The sequence below is a fragment of the Pelodiscus sinensis genome, chromosome 15 (assembly GCF_049634645.1).
Source record: "Pelodiscus sinensis isolate JC-2024 chromosome 15, ASM4963464v1, whole genome shotgun sequence".
In the NCBI taxonomy this organism is placed as follows: domain Eukaryota; kingdom Metazoa; phylum Chordata; order Testudines; family Trionychidae; genus Pelodiscus; species Pelodiscus sinensis.
In genome coordinates this window covers 34,354,913-34,379,859 of record NC_134725.1, presented here as the reverse complement: position 1 = coordinate 34,379,859, position 24,947 = coordinate 34,354,913, and the positions used below count along the sequence as shown (strand labels likewise).

General features: G+C 46.9%; 1 protein-coding gene across 5 annotated transcripts in view; it reads right to left on the bottom strand.

Moving 5' to 3' along the window:
- The window catches only part of CUX2 (cut like homeobox 2), a 281,755-nt gene that overhangs the window by 241,890 nt on the left and 14,918 nt on the right, over positions 1-24,947 (bottom strand). The window lies entirely within an intron of this gene.

Here is a 24,947-nt window from a genome sequence, read left to right as displayed (position 1 = left end):
GTCAACCTAACTTCAATCTAGAAAGCTACTACAGGTTGAACCTCTCCAGTCTGGCACTCTCTGGTCCAGGAACATCTGTGGTACAGAATGATTGTAGTTAGCCAGATGTCCACTTACCATAGGTGTGGCCAAGTTTCCCACAGTCCCATAAAGTTTGTTTACAATCACCTGTCCTAGCTCTCAGTGTTCTGTGCTGTTTTTTAGCTCTAATGTACCCCTAATGTCTTCTAAGAGCCCAGTGAGCAGTGGATGTGTTGGTAATGCTGCTAGACCATATTGATCTCACATGGTTCAGCAAATTCTCTGGTTCAGCACTTGTTGGAACCTGAGGGTGCTGGATTAGAAAGATTCGACCTGTGGAACAAATTATTAAGCAAACAGTTTGTAACCATCTAGAGCATAATAGGGTTATATGGAATAGCCAAGCAAGAACAAGTCACACCAAACTAACCTCATTTCATTCTTTGGCAAGGTATCCTGCTTAGTGGATAGAGAATAAGCAGCATCTGACACTGTCCTACATGATATTCTCCTGTATAATTTATGGAAATGCAATCAAGATGAAATTGCTGTCAGTGGATGCACAAATAGTTGGAAGTCGGTACGCAGCATAGTTATTGATGATTCACTGTCAAACAGCAAGGGTTACTAGTGTGGTTCCCAAAGGGGTCATTCCTGGGTCAATATTTTCAACAACAACTTGGATAGTAGGCTTATAAAATTTGTAGACAACTTCAACCTGGGAGGGGTTGCAAACACTTTGGAGGACAGAATTATAATTCAAATCTACCCTGACAAATTAGAGATTTGGTATAAATTCGACCAGATAAAATTCAATATCAATACAGATTAATGTAAAAGTACTTCGCTTAGAAAGGAAAAATCAAATGCACAAGTAAAAAATGGGGGATAACTGGTTGGGTGGCAGCACTGCAGAAAAGAATGTAGAGATTCAAGGGATTACAAATTGAATATGAGTCAACAATGTGATGCAGCTGTGAAAAAGGCTAATGTTGTTCAACTGTGTATTAACAGGAGTATTGTACATAAGACATAGGAGATTAATTCTCTAGCTCTCCTCAGCAAGGGTGATGCCTCAGATGGAGTATGTGTGCTGCTCTGGGCACCACACATTTGGATAAACTAGAGGAAGTCCAGAAAAGAGCTACAAAAATGATCAGAGGTTTTGACAACCTGCCCTATGAGAAAAGGTTAAAAAAATTGGTCATGTTAGTTTAAAAAAAAAAAAAAAAAAAAAAAAAAGACTCAAGCAGGAGAGAAGACCTGATAGTCTTCAAGTATGTTCAGAGCTGTTATAACGAGAACTGGTCAGTTGTTCTGCATGTCCACTGACAGTGGGATGGGAAGGGAGGGGCTTAAAATGCCACAAGCGCAGTTTTGGTGAGATATTAGGAAAAGGGTAATTAAGATCTGAAATAGGGTTCCAAAGGAGACTGTGAAATCCCCATCATTGGAGGGTTTTAAGAACAGTTTGGACAAACACCTAACAGGAATAGTATAGGTTTACTAGGTCCTGCCATAATGCTGGTCAAGAGGACTTCTCAAGGTCCCTTCCAGCCCAACATTTGTATGATTCTAGATTAAGGAAGCATTTAATCCCTTTCAGGAAGTTTCATTTTCCAAATCTCCCAAGCTAACACTGCACAGTGGTGTTTGGGTTTCCAGTAAAACACAAGAAGGTTTGCACATGTGTGTGTCAGTTTTATAGGAATACAACATCCCTGTATATTGGTTTTTGTAAACCACACACACTTTTTTAAAATGGCTTTTTAAAAAAAACTAAAACTATTTGATTGCCACCCTGTAGTGAACTTACTATTTAACAAAAAACTCACCAGAGGCAGGCAGCATTGTACAGTCACTCTGTTTAATTCACCAAGAGCGATAACCATAAAATATGACTGAACAAAACATTGGCGCCACATAAACTAAACTCAAAGACTACAATGAATCTTCTCTTAAATAATAATATATTTATAAGTTTATTGCCTCTCCAACCTCCCCTTAAAACCAGAATAATTCTCCAGGGGCATTCTTAGACCTGCGAATATCGATCCTGTCTGGTCTGTGATTTCACTGTGAGCATCATCTTCTAGGGGCATGGGATGCCGCAGACGATTGGTACCTTTAGTGGGAGTGGAAAATACTTCATATCGGCCTCATACAACATGGCTTATCCTCAGTTGGAGAAGTGATGGGAAAGAACTGCCATGCCCACTCAAATGTGGCTCTGAGACCCCGCCACTACTATTAAAGCCAATGGGAATGTAAGGTGCCCACCAGTCACCTGCTGTTATAACTCTGCTACTGCAGAACTGGCATTGCCTAGTGTTTTTTTGCCCAGTCTAATCTGTATTACTTCCCTGTGCCCACTGGGAGAGGTTGCTCTTCCCACATTTCACTAAACGTGCTGTTTGCTCCCTCTTCTAAATCAGTTGTAGAGATCCCGGCTAGTAAGACCTATGGTGAAACCAAGCCTCAAATCAGATCCTTGCAGCCCCCTGCCCTGTTGTGTCCCAGCCCCACATCTCCACATTTCAGATGCTGGCTCTCCAGAAAGGAGCAGCTCACCAAAAATGGCAGAGACGGGGTGTTTGAGGACCAGAGCTCAAATTACTCATTGGTTGATTCTTAAATGTTCTTTCAAGAGCATAAAGCTGTCTCTGGGTGGAGTAAATGATTCTCTAGGAGATCCCCTGGGTTGGTGGTAACACATATCTGGTGTGTCTTTATACGCACATCTGCTCATGCAGTCCCTACAGCAAAACAGTGCAATCTGAGAGCCAGAGTCTCACTCCGGCCTGTGTCAATCTGGAGCAACTCTGATGACTTCAGTAGATTGAATCAGAAGTTACACTGCTAGAAGTAAGATCCTTGCCCTTAGGAGACTCAGTGAGCAATCTTCTACCTGCAATTTGTACACAATGCTCTTTCAAGCTCAGGGGACTTTGGTGCATACAAAACACGGATCAGTGTAACAGCCTATTCTGCAATCACATTAGCATGAAGCAAAACTGCCTATCGCTCCTCATAGCCTTCCACAAGCCAGGGGCCAAATTCTGCTGTCAGCGTAACTGCAGAGTCACTAAGGGAGTGAAGTATCGGAGTAAAGTATCATCTGCAAATTTGACACCATCAGTTTAGGATTAAACAAAGACTGTGAATGGCTAGCCAAGTACAAAAGTAGTTTCTCCTCTCTTGGGGTTCACACCTCCACATCAGCTGCTAGAAGTGGGCCTCATCCTCCTTGACTGAATTAACTCGTTACCTCTAGCATTATTCTGGCCTGCATTATTTATACCTGCCTCTGGAAATTTCCACTACATGCATCTGATGAAGTGGATCATTGCCCACAAAAGCTTATGCTCCAATACATCTGTTAGTCTTTAAGGTACCACAGGACTTCTTGTCGCTTTTGCAGATCCAGTCTAAGTGAGTGAGGAAAGATATTGGTCTGGATTAGTCCGTGCTAGTGATCCGGTGGGGAAACATGTCTCACCACAGAATGAAGCGACTGTTAATCACGGCCCTTTTCTGTGGAAGAGAAGAGCACTGTACGTGGATGATCAGAAAGGATCTGCCGATAGCCATGCTATGTGCGGTCTGCTACTTTACCCCCCTTCCTCTCCCGCTTCTGTGGCTTCTGCCAAGAAGCACACAAAGCTAGTGTCTTTTGCAAAGGACTCTGAAATTCCAAGGACTATCCCACAGGGTCTGTTCCTTGGACTCCCTTCCCTGGGCAAGGATCAGATTAAATCCAGGCATAATTAGGAAACTGGGGAGAATACTGACTAGGGCAAGGGAAAGTGAGCCTCTCCCCCTGCCCAGCCCCGCCCCGCCCATGGAGGTTACTGACAAGCTACAGCTCCTCTGCATGGAGGGACACAGCGAGAAGAGCAGGGTTCTAGGATAACAAACAGGGAGATATGGGACAGGACCCTATGCATAGGGTCCACTCACCAGTGGATTAGTGACATACATATCTGCCATTAATAACTGTGAAGCACCCTGAGTCCCATGGCAGGGTTAAAATGTGGAGAATTAAAAAAAAAATCAGCTTTAGATTAACTACCACTACCATTCAGATGGGCCCAGGGGATCTCTCATGAGATGGCTCTACCAGCCGTCTGTCTCTCTTCCCCACCATGGGGTGCTGTACCCAGAGGGAAACATAATCTCCAAGACAGGACTCGGTGTTTTCACCCTGTCAATGCCATGGTGCACATTTTTTAATGTGCATGCCTACATAATCCACTTTGGGTTTCTCCACCCATATTTCTCCCAACACATGAGCCCACAGGAGGGTTAAGTGTCCCAGGCAGTACTTTTTCCTCCACCCTATTCAGCACATTTTCAGAGTCACCGCTCTGGCGTATTCAGGTTCTAACAGCTAAAGGCAAGAGGGAACTCGAACCTCAGATCTCAACCCTTTTGGATTTCCGCAGTGATTCCCCAGATCTGGAATTGTCCTGTCAGCTCTGGTGCCAGGTCAGACTCAAAGGCGCGTTGAAAAACGGGGTTATTTATTGACCCTTGGACCCCATACCTTTCATGATGTCAGCCTGCAGTACGGAGTGCTAGTGGGAATCAGAATTCTGGTGCCTGGGCCGTGCCAGTCAGCACGTCTGCAGAGAAGATAATACTGCTATCTATGCACAGCAACCAGATCTCATATGGATAACTGGGAGCCACGCCACACCACCACAGGGTGTAACCAGCAGGAAGGGGAGAATGTACCCAGCAAGGTAGCCCTCAGGGAGCTCCACAAATCCACAGGGATATCTATCCCCAACCCAGTGTGATCCCAGGAGCTATATGCAGAAAGCCCCTCCCTCCAACTGCATCAGGGACCGACTCCTATGGACCCATTTGGCAGAACTGGTCCCTCAGGAGCTATTCTGCCATGAAGCTCCAGCAGGCCTCAGAAGTAAGGCCTTCAGCTGAGCCTATGCAGTGCTTCTGATGCCCTAACAAATCAGCAGGCTGCCTGACAGACCACCGGGCCTGACTGGCTGGAATTAGTCTGCAGACTAATTCCTAGACCTAGCACCAGCAGTAGCTTGCTGGCTGCCCAACATGCTCAGCATTCCTCAGACGCTGCTTCCCTGTGGTCATGTCTGCTAGCCCTGCTCTGCTCCAACCCAGATCCCAGCCTGCACTCTGCCTTGTTCCCATCCCGTTCCAACCCTGCTCCTGCTTTCCCTAGACACTGGTTTCCGGACAAACCTCAGCTCTCGTTTCTCACTCCAACTCTGCCTCGAGAATAGGCTCTAGCATTTGCACTCCAGCCACTAGGCATAACTGCCTATGACCTGATCCACAGATAGTAGATCACTTTTAGCAGTGTTTGCTTTCATTCAGAAATCCCAGGGGAAATCAATGGCTTCTCCTCCTCCTCCCCTTGGTACAGTCCTGAAATTTCTAAGTTCCAGCTCCACTTAGCTTAGAAGCGGAGGGGGGGGGGGGGAAGAGAAGGGCCTCCACGGGCCAGATCCAGTCCACCTAGCAGGTTAATCCAGCCTGTGGAGAAACTGCTGCTCCCCCACCCCCACGCTAATTAAGGTCGGGAGGGAGGGGGGAGTGTGTGAAGTTTCCTCTGTTGTCCAGGAGCATGTGGCGCTTAGAACTGGCCTGGGGGTGGGGCGGAATGTGTGATGTGTTCTTCAGCCTGATCCCACCCTGCAAGGAGCGCATGGTGCTTCTGAGTGCCATGCGTTCCTGGCAGGGTAGGAAGAGACTTCGCATGCGAGGCGAGGGTAGCGCCCAAAGTTTCCTCTCACCAACAGGGACATGGGCACGTAGGGGGAATTTCTGGAAGGGCAAAGGCACTCCCCCACCCCCAGAACAATCATGGTCTGTGGGTGGGGAAGCAGTGAAGTATCCTGGCCCCGAGCCGAGCCACTTCAAAAATTTCTTAAGTGGCCCCTGGTCAAAAATTGTTTCCTACCCCTGCTGAGGAGCAGCCTCCAGAGACTCAGGGACTAGGGCTGCCAGATAGTTTCACAAAAAACTGCAAACATGGCGGAGGGAGGGGGGAAATTGGTTGAGCAAAAAAACCAAAAACATGGGGACCAAAGTTGTTAAACAAAAAAGTACAAAAAAAGTTTTGCGGCGCCTTTAAACCCCTCCACTCCCACCAGATGCAGCAGGGGAAGAATTTTCTGGCTTTTTTAACCGGACAGAAGCAGCAAATACTGGACTGTCTGGCCCAATGTCGGACACCTGGCAACCCTATTAGGGAAAGAAGAACACCCCCTCTTGGGCCACTAAGAGAAAGGTAGTCAAGGTTGTGGTGTGAACAGACTAGTCTGCAGAATGCCATAGCTGCCTACAAAGTTCCCTCTCACCATTCTGCTCCTCACAATCCATTTTTATTTTAATTCACCTTCTGCGATCGGGGCGGATATAGGGCAGGGCAAGCGGAGTGGCCGCACCGGACCCCGCGCTTCAAGAAGCCACGCACATGCGCCGTGGCACCACCGCGCATGCACCATGGCAAAGGGGGGTCCCTGCGGAATTGTGCTGCCCCGGGCTCCGCAAAATGGTCTTCTGCCCCTGTCTGTGATGTCATCCTTTTGTGCAAAAAGCATCTTCTGCTCCCATTGTAAACTCCAGCACAATCTCTTCTGACAGCAAAGTCCCAGAAACTGCTGCCCGAGTGAAGTTTACAATGGGCTTGATTCATCCAAAAAAATAATTTCCTTCAGGCTGCAGTTGTATGTTCTCAAGGTTTCAGCCAGGGGTGAAATATGGAATTTTACAGACAAAAGAGAAGCCCTGGAAAAGACACAGACTCATTTCTCATTCCTATTATGACTTAACCAAGGTAGCGCAGGCCATCTCTAGAGTATGTGTGCACATGGTGCGAATACACAGAAGCTTATGCATGTCCACACATGCACTGTTCAATGGCCCAATGCTGCCCACTAACAATGCTGGAGAGGAGTAAAAAGCAAAATTGATTCCTGTTTCACACACATGTTTCTAGTCTGTATTGTTTGGCTGAACACCGACACCAGGGCTGAGAGTTTCCCCAGCTAGTGATATTGCAGGATTTGCTGAGCTCATGTTATAATTCCAATTATACAGCAATGGAAATCCTAGAACCTCGGCCACTTGATCAGAGTTCTGAGCAGTAATCTCACTTTGGGATTGGAACATCTGCAGCCCTCACAAAGCAATTTAATAGCCACCTGTCCATTCTTTTCATTCCCTGCTCTTTCAGAGTCCCGTCCCAACTTCAAGGAGGGTACATCACATTTTGCAGGAGGATCCGTAGTCAGAGAGTTGTTGTTAACGGTGCTAAATCCTGCTGGAAAGGGATAACAATTGGAGTTCCGCCAGGGTCTGTTTTGGGACCCGTACTGTTCAATATCTTCATCAATGACATAGATATTGGGATAGAGAGTACGCTTATTAAGTTTGCAGATGATACCAAACTGGGTGGGGTTGCAACTTCTTTGGAGGATAGGGACATAATTCAAAATGACCTTAGCAAGTTAGAGAAATGGTCAGAGGTAAACAGGATGAGGTTTAATAAAGAGAAATGCAAAGTGCTCCACTTAGGAAGGAACAATCAGTTCCATACATACAAGATGGGAAGCGACTGTCTAGGAAGGAGCATGGCGGAAAGAGATCTAGGGGTCATAGTGGACCACAAGTTGAATATGAGTCAACAGTTTGATGCTGTTGCAAAAAAAGCAAATATGATTCTAGGTTGTATCAACAGGTGTGTTGTAAGCAAAACTCGTGAAGTCATTCTGCCGCTCTACTCTGCACTAGTTAGGCCTCAGCTGGAGTACTGTGTCCAGTTCTGGGCGCCACATTTCAAGAAAGATGTGGAGAAATTGGAAAGGGTACAGAGAAGAGCGACAAGAATGATTAAAGGTTTAGAGAACATGACCTATGAAGCCAGGCTTCATGAACTGGGCTTGTTTAGTTTGGAAAAAAGAAGATTAAGGGGGGACATGATAGCGGTTTTCAAATATCTAAAAGGGTGTCACAAGGAGGAAGGAGAAAATTTGTTCCTCTTGGTTTCTAAGGACAGGACAAGGAGTAATGGGCTTAAAGTGCAGCAGGGGAGGTTTAGATTGGACATTAGGAAAAAATTCCTAACTGTCAGGGTGGTCAAATATTGGAATAAATTGCCAAGGGAGGTGGTGGAATCTCCCTCTCTGGAGATATTTAAGAACAGGTTAGATAGACATCTGTCAGGGATGGTGTAGACGGAGCTTGGTCCTGCCTTGAGGGCGGGAGGCTGGACTCGATGACCTCTTGAGGTCCCTTCCAGTCCTATGATTCTATGATTCGGGCACCTCGCAGAATCGGGCACCTGGTGCTTCATGTCGCAAGAGCCACTCCTTTTAGGGGCTCGCAGGAGCCATGCCAAGGATGCCTGAGGGAAGGGCGGCCTTTGCTCTCAGTCCTGAGCTGAAGCAGATCCTCTGCCTTAAGGTCATAAAAGTCTTTTATGTCCAAAGATAAATTTTAATGTTTTTCAAAGACTGTTTTCATCAGAAGTTGCCAATCTGATGATTAAGCAGTGTATGCAGGAGGGGTCAAGGGATAATCAACTTTTATCACACAGTAGCTATGCTCTAAAAGCTTCAGTTGCATCAGAACTGACCCAGACAAGCTCCTACCCTCTTCCTTCACTTGACACAGGAATGGTGCAACCAGTCCCAAGCGGCAAAGACATGGAATATTATTTCTGTTACATAAACTCTTGGATCTGGACAGTTCAACCTCTTGCACAACTAAAGAGCTTAGAAGAAGAATCTGTTTGATAATAATAAACTCAGGAATTTTGAAAGATGCATCAATCCATTACCAGCAGAAGAGGGGAAATACTAAATATTGACTTTTTTCCTCAAGTACAATGGCATTTTGAAAATTTAACCAACCAAGCATCCATTTGACAAGAGAAACATATCACACAGTTGCTTAATCACCATCCAGACAGCAAAATTCTATCCTTCCATCCCCTAGTTTTTCCCACAGGGCTAAATTCTGTCCCCAATAATGCCAGCATAAACTGAAATCAAAGCAAGTACTGTACTTTTTAGGGCTTGATTCAATACCCATTGAAGTCAATAGAAAGACTCTTCTCAATTTCAATCTACTTCAAGTCAGCTCTTTATATGGACAAGATCAGAGCCTGGCCCATTCATTCAATGGGTTTTAGAGAAGGTGAGAATCAAAACAGGATTTAGCCTCCTGCACGTGTCTACTGAATGCACTAATCCCAAAAAATGTTAGGAGTTGAAGTTGGAGGAGACATTTTAAGTAATCTACTTAATGGCATCAACAACCTAATAAATTCAGAAATCATGAGATTTATGATTTTCAAACAAGATTTCTTTTAAATAGTAAAGTTAGGGGTTTTTTATTTGCCTTCTAGGTTTTGAGCCTTAAGGGTCTGTGATTCCAAGCCTTAGAGCAAACATGCATCTTTTAAAATTAAAGAGGGAAGCCTCATGTGGATTTTCATAGCTTTGAGGCTTTATGAAAAAAAATGCAAAAACTGTGAGACTTGTCCTAAAATGGTGAGAATTGGCAATATTCACAAAAATGGCTCCCTGCCATATATTGGGTGCAACCTAATTTCTCTCAAGTAACTGGACTTCTGCCAGCTTCTGGTGGAAGGTTGTCCTGTGGTTTAGCAGCATAGCCACACCCTGGTATGTTTATCACTTGCTTTGCTGGTTTGGACAGCTATATAGCAAATACTTATGGGTACTTTCCAGTGTGTCATGATGCCAATTTGACAGTTTAATATTATTACCCACAAATATCAATGCCTCATTTCCTCAGTCACTGTATAATGAAAATATCACAGTGAGTTGGACACAATGCAGTAGAGAATGCTGCAGATTTGCCTCTTGATAAATCAGATATCCTATATAATTTCATTATGCTACACAGTAGATATTGGTAAACAGGACTTGAAAGAGAAATTCCTCTCAAAAGGCTTTTGGAAGGGTGTGGGGGGGGAGGAGAAATCACTGAGATTTTTACAGACATCAAGATTTCCTTTTCTACAAGTCACCCGGTAACCTCTTTTCCGGTTTAAACATGCTCTGGTGGGACAAGATTCTGCCAGGATGAAATCTGGTGTAACTCAGTTGCCGTTAATTATGCATTACGGAAGCTAATGGAGTTACTTGGGATTCACAAAGGAGTAAATGAGAGCGGGAACTGGTCTCATGACAGAAATGGCCCTTTTGCAGCGTAGTATATGAGCTATTTGGCTTAACCGCCAGCACCACCAGCACTCCAGCAATGTGCATTATCTGTGATGATGTATGTAAACAGCTACTGATGTCTCCTCGCCCTACCTGTTCTGTAGGAAGCAATCACTCCCTTTGCACTGTCAAGGGAAAAGGAAAATCTCCCGTGATCTCCAATTTAAAGTGAAGTAAGATCTTCCCCCTCACTTCCTCCTCAGTATCTAATAATCACACTTGTGTGAAGCTGTTGCCGTACATAAGGAAAGGGAAAGCATCCTTAGAGAGCCCAACAATCAGACAATTTTTAAGATCGTGGAGCATTAAAACCATTCCCAATAGGGTTTACTAATCAAACAGCCAAATCCTTCATAACCAACCAATCCCCACAGAGCAATTAAATCCTTCCCCCCTAAAACACTTGGCACACTGTCTGGGGACAAAAAGAAAAATTTGCAAAATTCATTTGATAAATTAACCAGGGAAAAGGAAGAAGTGAATCAAGCTTTGTTCTTTTCATTTTTTTTTAATTATGGAATTCACAATGCCTGCATAATGTTTAATAAGAACTATGAAAATTCCTAACAGTATTACAACACAACACAAAAGAATTAACCTGGTTACCGTGAAAAATTGCATATTTAATTAAGAACAGAGAGTTCAAAACTATCCAGAGATTTCAAAAGTACTGTTGCCTAAGGGGCTAAATTACATGCTTGCAGTGCTGCTAACAGTGCTAGTACGCACACTCATTACCCAAGTGCCCCCATTAAGTGACAATGGGCAGATGACATCAAATTCATTTCAAAAGCAACAGGAACTGAAGCATTCACTTGGGTAGTTGGAGGCAAAGCAACCATCCTGCTGGTACAAATCAGACCCCTTGTTGATAAAAGCAATAATTAAAGAATAATGTTAATTAGCTGCTTTTATTTGAAAGGAAGTACAGTAGCAGGAGACTCTCAAGCACTTGAGTCAGGGCTACACACTTCTGTGCAGCCTTCTCCTCCTTGTGGAAAATTAGAAAGAGAAGCAGCCTTCCTCCGGATTTCCACAGGTCGATTTGCTAATCAGATATCTGCCTGAGCAATATTCATAGGCTGAATTACAATATCTGCACTCAGAAATAATGGTGCAAGAGAGAGAAGCAGCAATTTTTGCAAGATACTAAGCTGTATAAGATAAAATAACCCAAATCCCCATCTGTTCTCACCTACGTGAGGAGGACACAGTCATGAAACTCACAACATGGGCCCACTGATGGGGTACAGTCAAAACCCTGTCCACCACTCGGCTTTTGCAGCATGAAAGCGAGGCTTTTGCAAAAATGAAGAGGCAACTAGGATTACTTGCAACGTGGCCCATTACCAGTCTACTGCAGGGACTCATCTGGTAGCGCTTCCATTCTGATCAAGGGCGGGGGAGCCAGGGTACTGAAAACTCCATGAACAGGGGGCTCCGCCTAACCCTGGAGCTGTGCCAATGCATGCACTGAAGTTTTCACAACAAGCCAATAACATCCACATAGGATAAGTACCATCAAGCAACATGGTGCACAGCAATTCCCATTTCTATAGCACAACACAAAACCCTAACCTCAGCCTACGCCAACTCAGTGGTACTAGTGCTCTCCTCTTTTTTACAAGCACGGAAAACAAAAACTTTCACTGGGATTTACACCAGGGATGAATCTGGCTCGCAACCAGACAGAGCAGCCCAAAGCTACACAGCAGGGAGCGGTAGAGCAGTGGGGGCCTCCCCTTACAGCAATCAAGAAAGTTTGCGGGGGAGGGGGGGAGAGAGGAAATCAGCTAGAAAGCAGCTTCTTGCAGATAGAATCATAGAATACTAGAACTGGAAGAAACCTCAAGAGGTCATTGAGTCCAGTCCCCCGCCCTCATGGCAGGACCAAGCACCATCTAGATCAACCCTGACAGATGTTTGCCTAAACTGCTCTTAAATATCTCAAGATATAAGAGTGGTGCTTCAAGTGTGTCAGGCAACCAACCGGAGACATGGACTCCAAGCAGGGACAGGGGACAGCACTCAGCAGGAAGCCCCAAAACTTCTCCTAGAGACTGGCCCACCTGGATGTTGCCTCTAGACCCCGGTGGGGCTTGCCTGGTGCTTTCGCATCTATCCCCAGGTTAATCAGCCCACCCAGTATACGCAATCCAAGACTGCAAAAGACTCAGGGTAGAAAAGAAGAACATAAATCTCTAGCTCAGCAGCTCGTTGCCCAATAAGCAGTTTGCATGGATACAAGCTATGTCATTACACTGGGCTAAGCGCTGCGTGCCAACGCTGAACACGGAGAGAGGAAGGAGCAGGCCTTTGCCAGTCATCTCGCAGGGGGTAGGAGGCTGCGTACCTTGCACGTGCAACTCACAGCAGAGTACATTGCAATACATTGTGTCATCCCCTACAAGTACTGACCAAGCGCCAAGGCACTCCTCCTGCCATCCAGGGGAACTGGGAAGCACCACACGTAAACTTCCCCCCCCCCCCCGCTTTAGTCCCAGTCTTCCCTATCCCTCCACCGGCAGTATCACAGCACTGGAAAGAACTCACCAGCCAAGCCAGCCTCATGTCATTTCCATTCACGCCTGAGATCATCAGGCAATAACTGCCTTCTTTCTATGCCTTTTATAGGCCATCGGGTGTTGTAAAGCCATATTCACAATCTGTCCCCCAAACAGACAGTGTTAACCCTCTCAACAGCACACCCTTTTGCCTACCTGGCTGTCCCCTCACTGTAATCAGCACACCCTAACTAGAGCTGATCCCCAGGGTCATCAAGATCATGTACTTTATGCCACACACCCCTTGTCCCCCAGTTTTGCAAAAGCACCCAGACTTCTCCTTCTCCTCCACCAAGCTAACAGCCCCATGGAGCCAGCAAGATTTTCCATGTATCTTCTGGAACACCACACTTACTCTGCCAGCCAAATAATCTGCTAGGTTTGATATTTCCTCCAGTCCCTCAGAGCACTTAGGTCTAAGGCACAGCATGTGTTCAGAGCTGAGGAGGGAATTTTCCAGCCACTTCTGTCTTCACGGCCTTCTGTCAAAGCATCAGACAATGCAAAGGACATCGCCAGAGAGTGTGGCTTTCTCTGTATCTGTGGAGTATCTCCAATTCTTCCTTTGGTGGTTCCTTAGGAGCCAAGGCTGAGGGAGTGAGCACAGACTCCCTCCTTTCCAATCCACGAGCGGACTCGTCACACAGCATAGCTCTCCATCTTAAGTGTGTTTGAACCGAACTCTCGTTAGAAGCAAGAGACCTGGCCAGACCTCGGGGTCTAGACATCTCTCAAATGAAGTGGGTGGGGCCGGAAAACTATCATTGTATGTTAAAAAAGGTTCAGCACTTTAGCTGTAGATTGGTATGGGGCAAAGAGCAGAATAAAGAGGAGATCCTCAGAATGGATACAGAGGAAGGAGAGAAGGCTCTGCTCCTCACCCTGACGATAGAGAATCGGCCGTACAAGGCAATGATGCTGATTTACAAACAACTCAGAAAGGAGGAGGATTCTATCCTCTCTATGCATGGAACACCAGACTAGCAGACCCAGTGAGGCCCATTGTGCCAATCTCTCAATCCCATATTGTGGTATCTAAGGAGGAGTCAAAAGACATTTTCAAAAGACACAATTGGGGTTTTTTAATTCCAGGTTGGACCTCGCTGGTCTGGCACCCTTGGGACCTGACTGGTCCCGAACGAGGGGATTTGTCAGACCAGAGAAAGTCTCTCCTCTTGTGGCCGTACTGCCACCAGACTAGGGCTCCAGCCTGCCCCTGCTCCTTCCTCAGCTCCCGCCTCGGCCAGAGCACCACAGCCAGAGCTCCACAGCTGCCTGGCTCCACAGCTGGGGTGCCGCAGCCCGGGCCCAGAGTTCCCTGGCTGCCACTGGGGTTGAGGCTGGAATTCCCCGGCTGCTGGAGCCAGAATGTGTCCAGAGCTCCACGGCAAAGGACGGGGTGAGAGGTCACTGGGGCAGGGGAGCTCCACTGGGGCCAAAAGTCCCCCCACGCCATCTGTCCTCCCCACACTGTCTGTCTCTGTCTCTCCTCCTTCCCCCCCGCCGGACCATGGGTGTTGCCAGGCCAGGGAGTCCCGGTTAAGGAAGGTTCAACCTATATTATTTCCTCTGAAGTGTGGACTTTCTCTATACCTTGACCATGACATTTAGATCTTGACCAAAAAAAATTAGCGACCCCTGTGCTAGCCAGATTCTAAACAAATAACACCAAATCAAACTCAGCAACAGGAGGAAACATAACATTCTGCCACACAAATGAGACTTCTCCCCAAGGCCCTGAGCGCATGTCTCTCTGACGAACTTTATTCACAGTTACTAGTGCTCAGCGGTGCTCCTGCTCAGGCCCTTAACTGTCTCCATGGTTATGGAGGAGAGGACTAGAAGTTAGAGCTCCTGGGTTCTATGCTATTAGATCTCAAAGTCCTGGAGTTCTTTGGCAGATACAAAATGTTTACCCTCATTCTAGCTACAAGAATGGTCTCTGGATATCCACCACTATAAAGCAGATTTGCAAGGCACTATTCCTGGGGAGCAGCTTTGGCTGGTGCACTACCTGACTCATCCAATTACCCAGGAATTTACAAACTTGGGTGGGCCAGCTTCAAGAGTTCCTTGATCTGCTTCCTGATTGCCCACATGATCTTGACCCTAATTGGCTGATGACCAAATAGAAACTTTCTGCTTCCCTTCTGACCTTGGCTGAGCAAGGAGCTATTGCCCGCTAGTAGCTACTAGGATCCTACCCTCATAGAATCATAGAACACTAGAACTGGAAGGGACCTTAAGAGATCATCAAGTCCAGTCCCCGGCCCTCACAGCAAGACCAAGCACCATTTAAGCCAGTGATCTCCAACCTTTTTACACCTAAGATCACTTTTTAAATCTCAGGGCAAGCCAAGATCTACCCCACCCCTTCCCCAAGACCCCACCCCTTCTTTGAGGCCCCACCCTCTCCATTCCCCTCCTCTCCATCATTTGCTGTCCCCCGGCTCCACCCTTACTCATTCTCATTGGGTTGAGACAGGAGGTGCAGGCTCTGGGGTGGGAATAAGGGATATGGGTGCAGGAGGGGGTGAGAGATGCTAGCTCTGGGAGAGAAGGGGATGCTGGCTCAGGGAGGGGGCTCCAGGCTAGACAGTGATGGGGTCAGGTGGAGGGTTGGGGTGCTGCGCAAGCTGCAGGCTTGTGGCTGTGAGAGTGCAGGAGTTTGGGTTGGGGTGCATGAGGAGCTCAAGGCAGGGAGGCTGGGAGTATGATGGGCTCAAGACACAGATTTGTGATGAGTGGATGGTGCAGGAGTGTTGTGGCAGAAGACTGAGGATGTGGGGATGCAGGAGTTTGGGGATGTGAGAGGCTCAGGACAGGGGGTTCCAGTGTATGATAGGCTCAGGTTTGGGTTCTGGGGGGGGAGGGTGCAGAAGTGTTATGATGCAGAGGCCAGATGGGGCCTTGGCCCCAATTGGGAGCTTGTTGGCCAGGCTTCATTTTTAAATAAAGTATTATGTCCAACACAAAACGTTTCAACATTGTCTTTACTTATGGGAGAGACGGGGAACCTGTTTTGGGTCGGAAGCCACTGATCCACAGGGGGAAAAAAGAAAAAAATCAGTCAGGGACCATACAAAACCTCCCATCCCTCACTGACATGGCCCCAACTGAGACACCTCACTCCCCTGGCACTCCAGCCCATGAGGGGAGGGGAGGTAGGACTGAAGTTCAAGGCCTGAGGCCAGATTAACTCTTCTGAGTTCCAGGGTTAGTGGAATTTCTGAGCCCCTCTATGCTCTAGGGTAGGTCCAAAAACAGGGGATCTAGTGTGTGTGACAGGGCTGTCAGTGAGTGGGATAGGGAGGAGAGGTGCAGAATCTGGGTAGAAAACAGGATACAGGAGCAAGTAGGGGAAGGTGTCTGGCTAGGAGGGAGGGGGCAGGAGCAGGGTGATGGTGGATGTCTGGCCAGGAGGCAGGAGCAGGATGCTAGATGGTGTCTGGCCAGTGGATAGGGGCAGGATACTGGATGGTGTCGGGTCAGGGTGTTGGATGGGAGTCTGGCCGGGGGGGGGGAGGGAAAGAGGGCAGGAGCAGGGTGCAGTATGGTGTCTGGCCAGGGGCAGGGATAGGGTGTGGTGGGGGCTTGGGGAGGGGACAGAGGCAGGTTGCTGGTGGGGCCCTGGGTGCGGGCCAAGGTGCTGTTGGGGATCTGGCCAGGGGGAGGGGACAGGGACAGCTTGGCTGGTACCTGGGGGTCCCACAGCTGCACACCAAATCCTGCATCTTGGGAAGCACGCGCGCTGCTCCTCCCTTCCCCAAAACAGCCAGCACATTTCCTGAGAAGTTGGATCTGGTGTGCAGCCACGGGACTTCTCTCCCTTCCCTCCCTCCTCCCCACTGCAGGAAGGAAGGAAGGCAGGCAGCCCGGGGAAGGAAGTCCCCAGCTGCACACCAGAGCTGGTGTCTCAGGAAGCACACTGGCTGTTTTGGGGAGGGGAGGAGCAGTGTGCATACTTCCTGAAATGCCGGATCTGGTGCACAGCCACGGGACTTCACCCCCCCCCCAAACACACACACACACCCCACAGGAAGCCGGAGCTACCTCCATTTTTCCAAGAGATTGTAGTGCCAGTGTGGGCTCCTCCTTGGGAGTGAGGGGAATGAGGCGGGGTGCGAACACCTCACAAATGACTGCTCAAGCCCCCACAATTGATCAGTTGATCGCAATTGACAGGTTGTGACCATGGATTTAAGCCATTCCTCAGAGGTATCTGTCTAATCTGCTCTTAAATACCCCCCAGAGGGAGATTCCACAACCTCCCAGGCAATTTATTCCAGTGTTTAACCACCCTGACAGTTAGAAACTTTTTCCTAATGTTCAACCTAAACTTCCCTTGCTGCAGTTTAAGCCCATTGCTTCTTATCCTCTCCTCAGAGGCTAAGGAGAACAATTTTTCCTCGCTCTTTCTTGTTCCTTTTAGGTACTTCAAAACCGCTATCATGTCCCTCCTCAGTCTTCTCTTTTCTAAACTAAACAAACGCAGTTCCTTCAACCTTCCCATTCCCTCACAGCTCATGTTCTCTAGACCTTTAAATCATTTTGTTGCTCTTCTTTGGATGCTCTTCAGTTTCTCCACATCTTTCTTGAAATGTGATGCCCAAAACTGGATACAATACTCCAACTGAGGCCAAATTAGTGCTAAGTAGAGGGGACGAATTACCTCTCATGTCTGGCTCACAGCACTCCTGTTCATGCATCCCAGAATCATGTTTGCATTTTCTGCAACAGTGTCACCCTGCTGACTCATATTTAGCTTGAGGTCCACTATAACCCCTAGATCCCTTTCTGCCGTACTCCTTCCTAGACAGTCGCTTCCAATTCTGTAACTATGAAACGGTTTGTTCCTTCCTAAGTGGAGCACTTTGCATTTGTCATTATTAAACTTCATCGTATTTACCTCAGACCATTTCTCCAGATCATTTTGAATGATGACCCTGTCCTCCAAAGCACTTGCAATCCCTCCCAGCGTGGTATCATCTGCAAACTTTACAAGCGTACTCTCTATGCCAATATCCAAATCGCTGAATTACCTTGCCCGATCCCATCATCCTGCCTCACAGTTCCTTCCCCTTGGATTGGATCTCCTGGCCATCGGGCCTCTTGTATGAATGCTGACCACTGATCCAGACTGCCTTCAACTTGCCTGTCCCCTGGGCAGGCCCACCAACTGCTACTCTGAGCCTCAGGGCAGAAATTAATTTGGCCCTCCCTCAGCGAGGGCCACCAGCCTCCCCCCTGTTGCCTGTCCAGAGAAGCCCTAAGCGTTCTCCCCTCTGCCAGAGGAGGCCTGGACCCGGCCCATTCCCATGTCCCACATGCTCAGATGAGCACCAAGATGGCCACACCGCACCTCAACTCCCTCCTTTCCCGAATCCAACTTGCCTGCTCTGGGGAAAAGCCGCAGCAGCATCTCTTGATTCAAAGAAACTTTTGATATGCCCCATGCAGGTTCTGGGGCTGAGTAACTCTGCCCTGCAACCTGCATGGGGCATATCCAAAGCTTCTTTGAATCAAGAGGTGCTTTCCCCAGACTGCAGGCAGAGCTATGCAGCAGTGGTCAGGCCCTGTTAAATTGTCCAGGCCCCTGGGCAATTTTCCCTCTTCCTCCTCCCCAGCCCCTGTCAGCAGGCCTGTCACTGGACCAGTAGTCACCAGTCAGTAGATCAGGATCTACTGGTAGAGCTTGGAGCCTCTGACAGGTGATCCTGACTGGTTTGACCAGGAGGCTGTCAAGTGCCAGCACTTCAGCTGCACACTGCAGCACACCACCTGCCCTTTGCCTTAGAGCTACCCCCACCTCCAGGCGCCTCTTACTTGCTGTGCAGGGCAGGGTGAGGAGGGTGCTAATGGCAGGGTGCCCCCTCCCTGCCCATGTATTCTATCTCCACAGAACGGAGGGGGGCACAACAGGACTTGGGATGAAGGGAGTTTGCTGGCTGCTTTAGGGAATGGGCCAGGGCCAAGGCAGGGGTGAGCCTGCCTTAGCCGTACTGCAGCACTACCCAGCAGCCACCTATGGAAAACAGCGTCCAGCTGGAGCCCACATCCCAAAACTTTGCCCCAGTCATGAACCCCCTCGTGCACTCCAAACCCTTGCCCTAGTCCTGAACCCCTTGGATCCAGACTCCCTTACAGAGCCTGTACCCTGAACCCCCTCCTGCACTTCAACCCCTGCCCCAGGATCACTCAGAGCCCCTCTCACACTCCAAATCCCTTAGCCCAAGACCAGAGCTTGTGTCCTGACTCTCTGCCCCTGCCTGGTGAAAGGGAGGGAGATAGAGGAAAGAGGGAGGATAACGGAGTGAGCAGGGACAGGGCCTCAGAGAAGGGGCAGGAAGGAGGCAGGGCAAGGGTGTTTGGGTTTGAGGTAGACCCTGGATTGCACTTAAATTCAAACAGTGATCTCACAATTCAAAAGACTGGATACCCCCTGCCCTGGACAATACACATCAGAAGTGACAGTAAGTCACAGCTCTGGCAAGATCTAGCTGCACTTTAGCAAAAACCGGCAGGGATCTATTAAAAAAGCTGGCAGGGGCCTGTGTTGCAATAAGACAGTGCCTGTCAGAAAATTTAAGTTCCTTTCACCCCTGACACACATACCCAGTTCTGCGACCCTCCTGCTGTGCAGCAACAGGGAAGATGCTCAACAATAACTCCCCAAGGCTTTTTATGCTTCCCTCACTGCCCCTGTAAAATGGGGGGGGGGGAATAATTCCCTAAAGCAGTGTTTCCCAAATGGTGTTCCGCGGAACCCCAGGGTTCCACGAAGTAAAAATAGGGGTTCCGCAAGAAAATTCCATTATAACCTGAATTATTGTAATGGAATGGAATTTTCGTTCATTTATCAATTTTACTGAAAACAATTTTCATTTGTGTTTGCCATGATAAGTGTCCCTATGTAATGCCAGCTTAGCCAGAGAGTGGGGACAATGATGTTACTACTCAGTGCAGTCAGTCAGGGGCTCCACAAAATTCTTTCGAGTTCAAAAGGGTTCCATGGCCAAATAAAATTGGGAAACACTGCCCTAAAGACCTCAGGAAGAGTTCTGTATGGCTCAGAAGCTTCTCCCTTTCACCCAACGGAGCCAACAGCCTCGCCAGGCCCCTGGGCAAGGTGGGGGAGGCCCTACTCCACGCTCCTGGAAGGGACAGGACCTCGGCTAAAAGGGGTGGGGCTGGAGCAGCCAGCCCTCAGGGCTGCGGCATGCCCCACCTCACCAGCTTTAAGTGCTGCATGGAGCATGCAATCTCTGGCCACCAAGGCACTTGTCCTCTTTTCTCCCTTCATCCCCCTTCCCATGTCTGTAGGCCAGCTCTCACCAAAAAGAGTTTGGCCAATGAAGCTATTACCTTCCCCACCTTGTCCCTCTCTGGGATGAAGTCATGTTTGTGAAGCACTTAGAGATCCGCAAATGAAAGCAGCTCTCTACAGCAGCAGGCTGTATGATTGTCAGTCAACAATAAACGTACTGTGCAGCCAGACTGGGCAACGTGATGTTCACTGGCCAGCGCTGCTGTTCTCCTCAGATCTCCCATACGAAAGGCTCTGCCCGTGGAGCATGTTACGAGGCTCAGTGCCCGGAATCAGGGACTAATTTATTATGTTATCCTGATGGAAGAAAACAAAGGAAACCTGAGGTCCTAACATCGCTAAAGCATTATCACAGGCAAGCAGGGCTGCTCAGGGCAGCTGATGCTCCGCACCTCTCCCACTACAGTAATATTTACATGGGGTCCAAATTGGCGATTTACTTTTTTAGAAATCTGTGTTGCAGCAGTAGCTCACTCAGACCAATTAATATTCAAACTGCCCCACATTAGCAGTGAGTCACTTAAACTGCAGCTAAATCGATATTATAGGGTCCTGGTTCAGCTTCTGGGAAAATGTTACACCAAACCAGTCATAAAAAATAATTACATGGTGAGGCAACATTCAAAGGCACTGAGACCCATTTTGGAAAAATATATATATGCACACACGTGTGTATGTATGCGTGCGTAAGTAATCTGGCATCTAAACTTAAAACAAATGACTTCTTCTTATTGTTCAACACACACAGCCAGAAGAAAAGCGCCAGCTGATGGAATTCTGTAAAAAGGCTCTTTGTTGCCCCTGCCAAAATAAATAATATTAATGCTCAGATTAAGCAAAAACAAACCTTAGATTATACACAATCCTTTCAACTGGCTTCCTGTCTCTTATGTTATCACATGCAGCTGCTCCGAAATGTACCTGGATGAGTACAAAACTGATTTAATCATTAGCCCCTCCCCCTAACTAAACAGCCAGAACAATTTCCATAGGAATTTGCTATTTGGTCTTCTTGAGATAAGAGAGGTGAAATTCACATGGGGATAGAAAAATCACAAGAGAAGCATGGGCCAAGAGGAGTGTTTATGCACACATGTGTGTCTACATGCATGTCCCACTGTCCATTCCTAGATGGAATCAGAAACACTCATCCATGTGTCATAGATCCTATACCACTAAGTTTTAAGGGAGACTCATTCAGTTTAAGAGGCTGGGGCCTTTTCTCCTGGACCAGAAGACTCCACATTCTGGTCCTGTGGATGCACAAAGTCCCATTAGACACTGAGTGTAGCTAGCATAAGGACAAGTATTTCTCCAGTAGGTGTTGCTTTGTTGCAATGCTTGGTGCTTGCATTCCTGAAGTGCCATATACACACAGTGTCCAATCTTCCATCCTCACTCACCCAAAATCGCTACTGGACGCAGAGTGTTTTGCGTGAGCAAGGGATACAGGACTGGGCCCAATAACTATAAATGGAGCAGGACCCAAATACAGTACAACAGTTTTATAATGGAACACAGCTTGCAAACCTCGGCACAAAGTGGGGCCAAGTGTCATGAATACCCAGCAAAGGGAATAAGGAATAGAACATTCTACACAGATTTTAGTTTAGTCACTCTTTGTCCACACCAATATACTGTCAAGAATAATGGGCTGTTACTGCCAGCTACTCCTTGAACACAGGCCAGAGGCTGAGGTCACAAGCATTCTTCCAGCACATGTACACAACCAGTTAAAATAAAGGGGCTGCCCTCACTGCACCGCCCTGTTAATTAACAAGCTCTTCTGTATATAATGAACACGTCAGCTTTCTAGTGAGACCTTCATTTAGATTCTCTGGTGACCCCTCTTCCACAGCTGACATCTTTCTGCCTTCAGGGGCCAAATTTCCAATGAACAGTAAACTAGACCTTTGTGCAAAGATTCCTGTCCCCACCCATTCACACCCATGACTGCTGAAAATGAAGTCTAAAGTTCCTCAGCAAACACGTTCATGCACATACCTGACCTGCACGCACAATCACTGCAACTGCATATGTAAACTATGTACACAATTCTTGTGAATCTGCCTTTATGGACCATTTTCTAGGTGGGATATTGAAAATCAAAATAAGCTACCCTGAACACACTCTGTTATGAGAGACAGTGTCCCTCTTGTTTCTTGCATTCAGAGTATAATCATTTAGTTTGCAATGGCACCTTCTGTACATCCTCAATCTCCCTCAAAACTATAAGGACACTGCGCTGGCCATTCCTGATAACGAAGAGCAAAGAATCAAAGCCAGCATCCAAGTGAAAGGCTGAACCACCTTTACGCCAGCTCCAGTTCCTGCAGATGTGATGTCTACTGGGACTGCCGCTCCCACAGATCATCCCGGAACCCATTAACATCGTGCAATTCACACAAAACAGCTCTGCCACCAACTCCTTGTGCAGAGCAATGTCAATTGGGTAAACAGACACAATGCTGACACGGGTGTTCACTTGGGGCAAGTCCATTGTGCGAGCACAAACACACACACCCTCGCCTCCACTAACACCCCACTTGCACCCTACTCTGGGGATTTACATTTGACTCAAACTGTGCTTGCTTGTCTGCCCAGGAGAGAAAGCAGCTAGAAAGCAGCAACTAGCAGATATAAAGTCAGTGAGCCACAGTCTGCTCTCAGTTGCACTCACTGGGACTAAGTGGAGGTAACAGAACAAAAGGCGTCCCAGTGGCAGCTTACTTCTCTTGGAAAACTTGTACAAGAAGTATCAGCTCCTCTGAAGCCTGGCCCCTCTGCTGCAGCTTGGAAAAAGATCAACCTCCCTAGGTTTGGGATTTTTAAGAGTCTGGTTTTGTCCCCCCTTGAAATCACTGGGAGTTATATCACTGAAAGACAATCTCATTCTCTCTTAAACCTCAGCAAAAGGATTGGAAACAGAAAGAGCTAAATGGCACATCTGGGAGCATAGGACTAGATGCCAGGAATCCTGGGTTTGAATCCAGGAACTAACACCAACCCTCTCTGTGACTTTCTGAAAGTTACTCGGCATTTCTGCTTCAGCTTCTCCATCTGCAAAACAGATATATCGCTATACGGATAGTGGGCAGATTAATTCATTTTCTAAGGCTTGTAAAATGCTTTGAAGATTAAAGGAGTTACATATTGTTAGTCTTAGGAATCTTCCTTCACGCCCCTAGCCCAAAAAGCAGAAGAAAAAGAACAGGGCAACACTTCCACTTGACACCTACTAAATAAAACACAGCAATTTTCCTGCTTTTCATTCACTTTAACAAAAAACGGGTCTAAAGCAGCATAAAAAATTATAACCGCCCAAAAAGGTAATAAAAAAAAAAATCAGAAAGAGATGCTCATGTAATATACATAGTAAAGTGTTATGAAAAGGGAAAAACTTTTTAATAAATTCCAGAAGTACATATTCTTCTTCTATCAACTTCAAGACTTATTGATGCAAGAAGCCATATTGACTGAATAAATCTTGATAATGACCTCAGCAGAAGTCAATACCTGCTTATTATCTCCCAAGCTGGGGAACTACATCTTTCTGTAATAGGCGCCAGAAGGTACCAAATGTTCTGAGAATCTTCATAGAGCCTTTTTTGGGTGGAATGAATGTCCTAAAGGTTCATTTTCCAATTTGAGAGGGACTCCTTCTGTGCTCTTCATAAAGAAATCATGCTGCAGATCCATTTTCTATCTCAAGGTACAAGAGGGGGAAAAATTCTGAATTTGCACATGCTGTAACTTTCAAACCCTAAATTAGTTTAAAGCACATCTCTGCTTTAGGGGCAAAGTTCTCCAGGAACCCCCTCCTCCTCTGCGAACATGACTACGTTTTAATTCTTAATAGTACATCAGTTTTTCTTTTGAAAATTTGCTGAAATCCAAGCCCTCAACCTGGGTACACAGAATGTTAGGCACCTTTACTTCTAAAGGACAGAAATAGAAAGGGGTTGACACTGATCTAATAATTCAATCTCACCCCTCACCCCTCTCTTTCCCTAAGAAACACACAGGTTGTTTCTGCACTGAAGTTAAACAGTGAGTTGTGGAGCTGTAAAACTGCAAGTGTAGATGTTCAGGCTAGAGTCAGCTGACGCCAGTCTTCTGTGAGGGTTTATTTGCACTGTGTAGACATATCCCATTTAGAAAGTAAGCACTGGTCTACACTAGGGAATTATTTTGAAATAACTCCTCTTATTTCAAAATAATAGGCACAGCATCCACATTACCAAGCCTGTTTTTTCAAAATAAGGGGCTGGTTATTTTGAAATAATAACTCCTGCTTTCCATAAGGAATAATGCTTATGTCAAAATAGTTATTTCAAAATAGCAGTAGTGTGGACGCTCCACTGCTGCTATTTCAAAATAAGTACTCCCCAGAGTCATTCAAAGTAATTGCTCCCCAGTGCTTCCTGTGGCTCTACGCCAAAGTAGCACATCCACTGTAAGGGAGCCTGCCTTGGACTAATTTTGAGGTTTCCCTTTAGTGTGGGCACACTATTTTAAAATAGTTATTTCTGGAGTTATTGTGAAACAGTTTCCTAGTGTGGACATTCCCTAACTGACATGCTGAACCAAAGCAGCCCCAGAAAAGGACTGGGAACTCTTTAACTTCCATGAAAATTCCTCTAGCCCTCCCTTGATGGCACCAAGTAGAGTTCCTGGTGAAATAAACTCCACAGATGTGTCATTGACAGTTTGCTAAGGAGAACCAGTTGTGTACCAAATCTACTGTTTATTAACTCCATCTTCTCTCTGGAAGAGACACTGAGCAAAGCC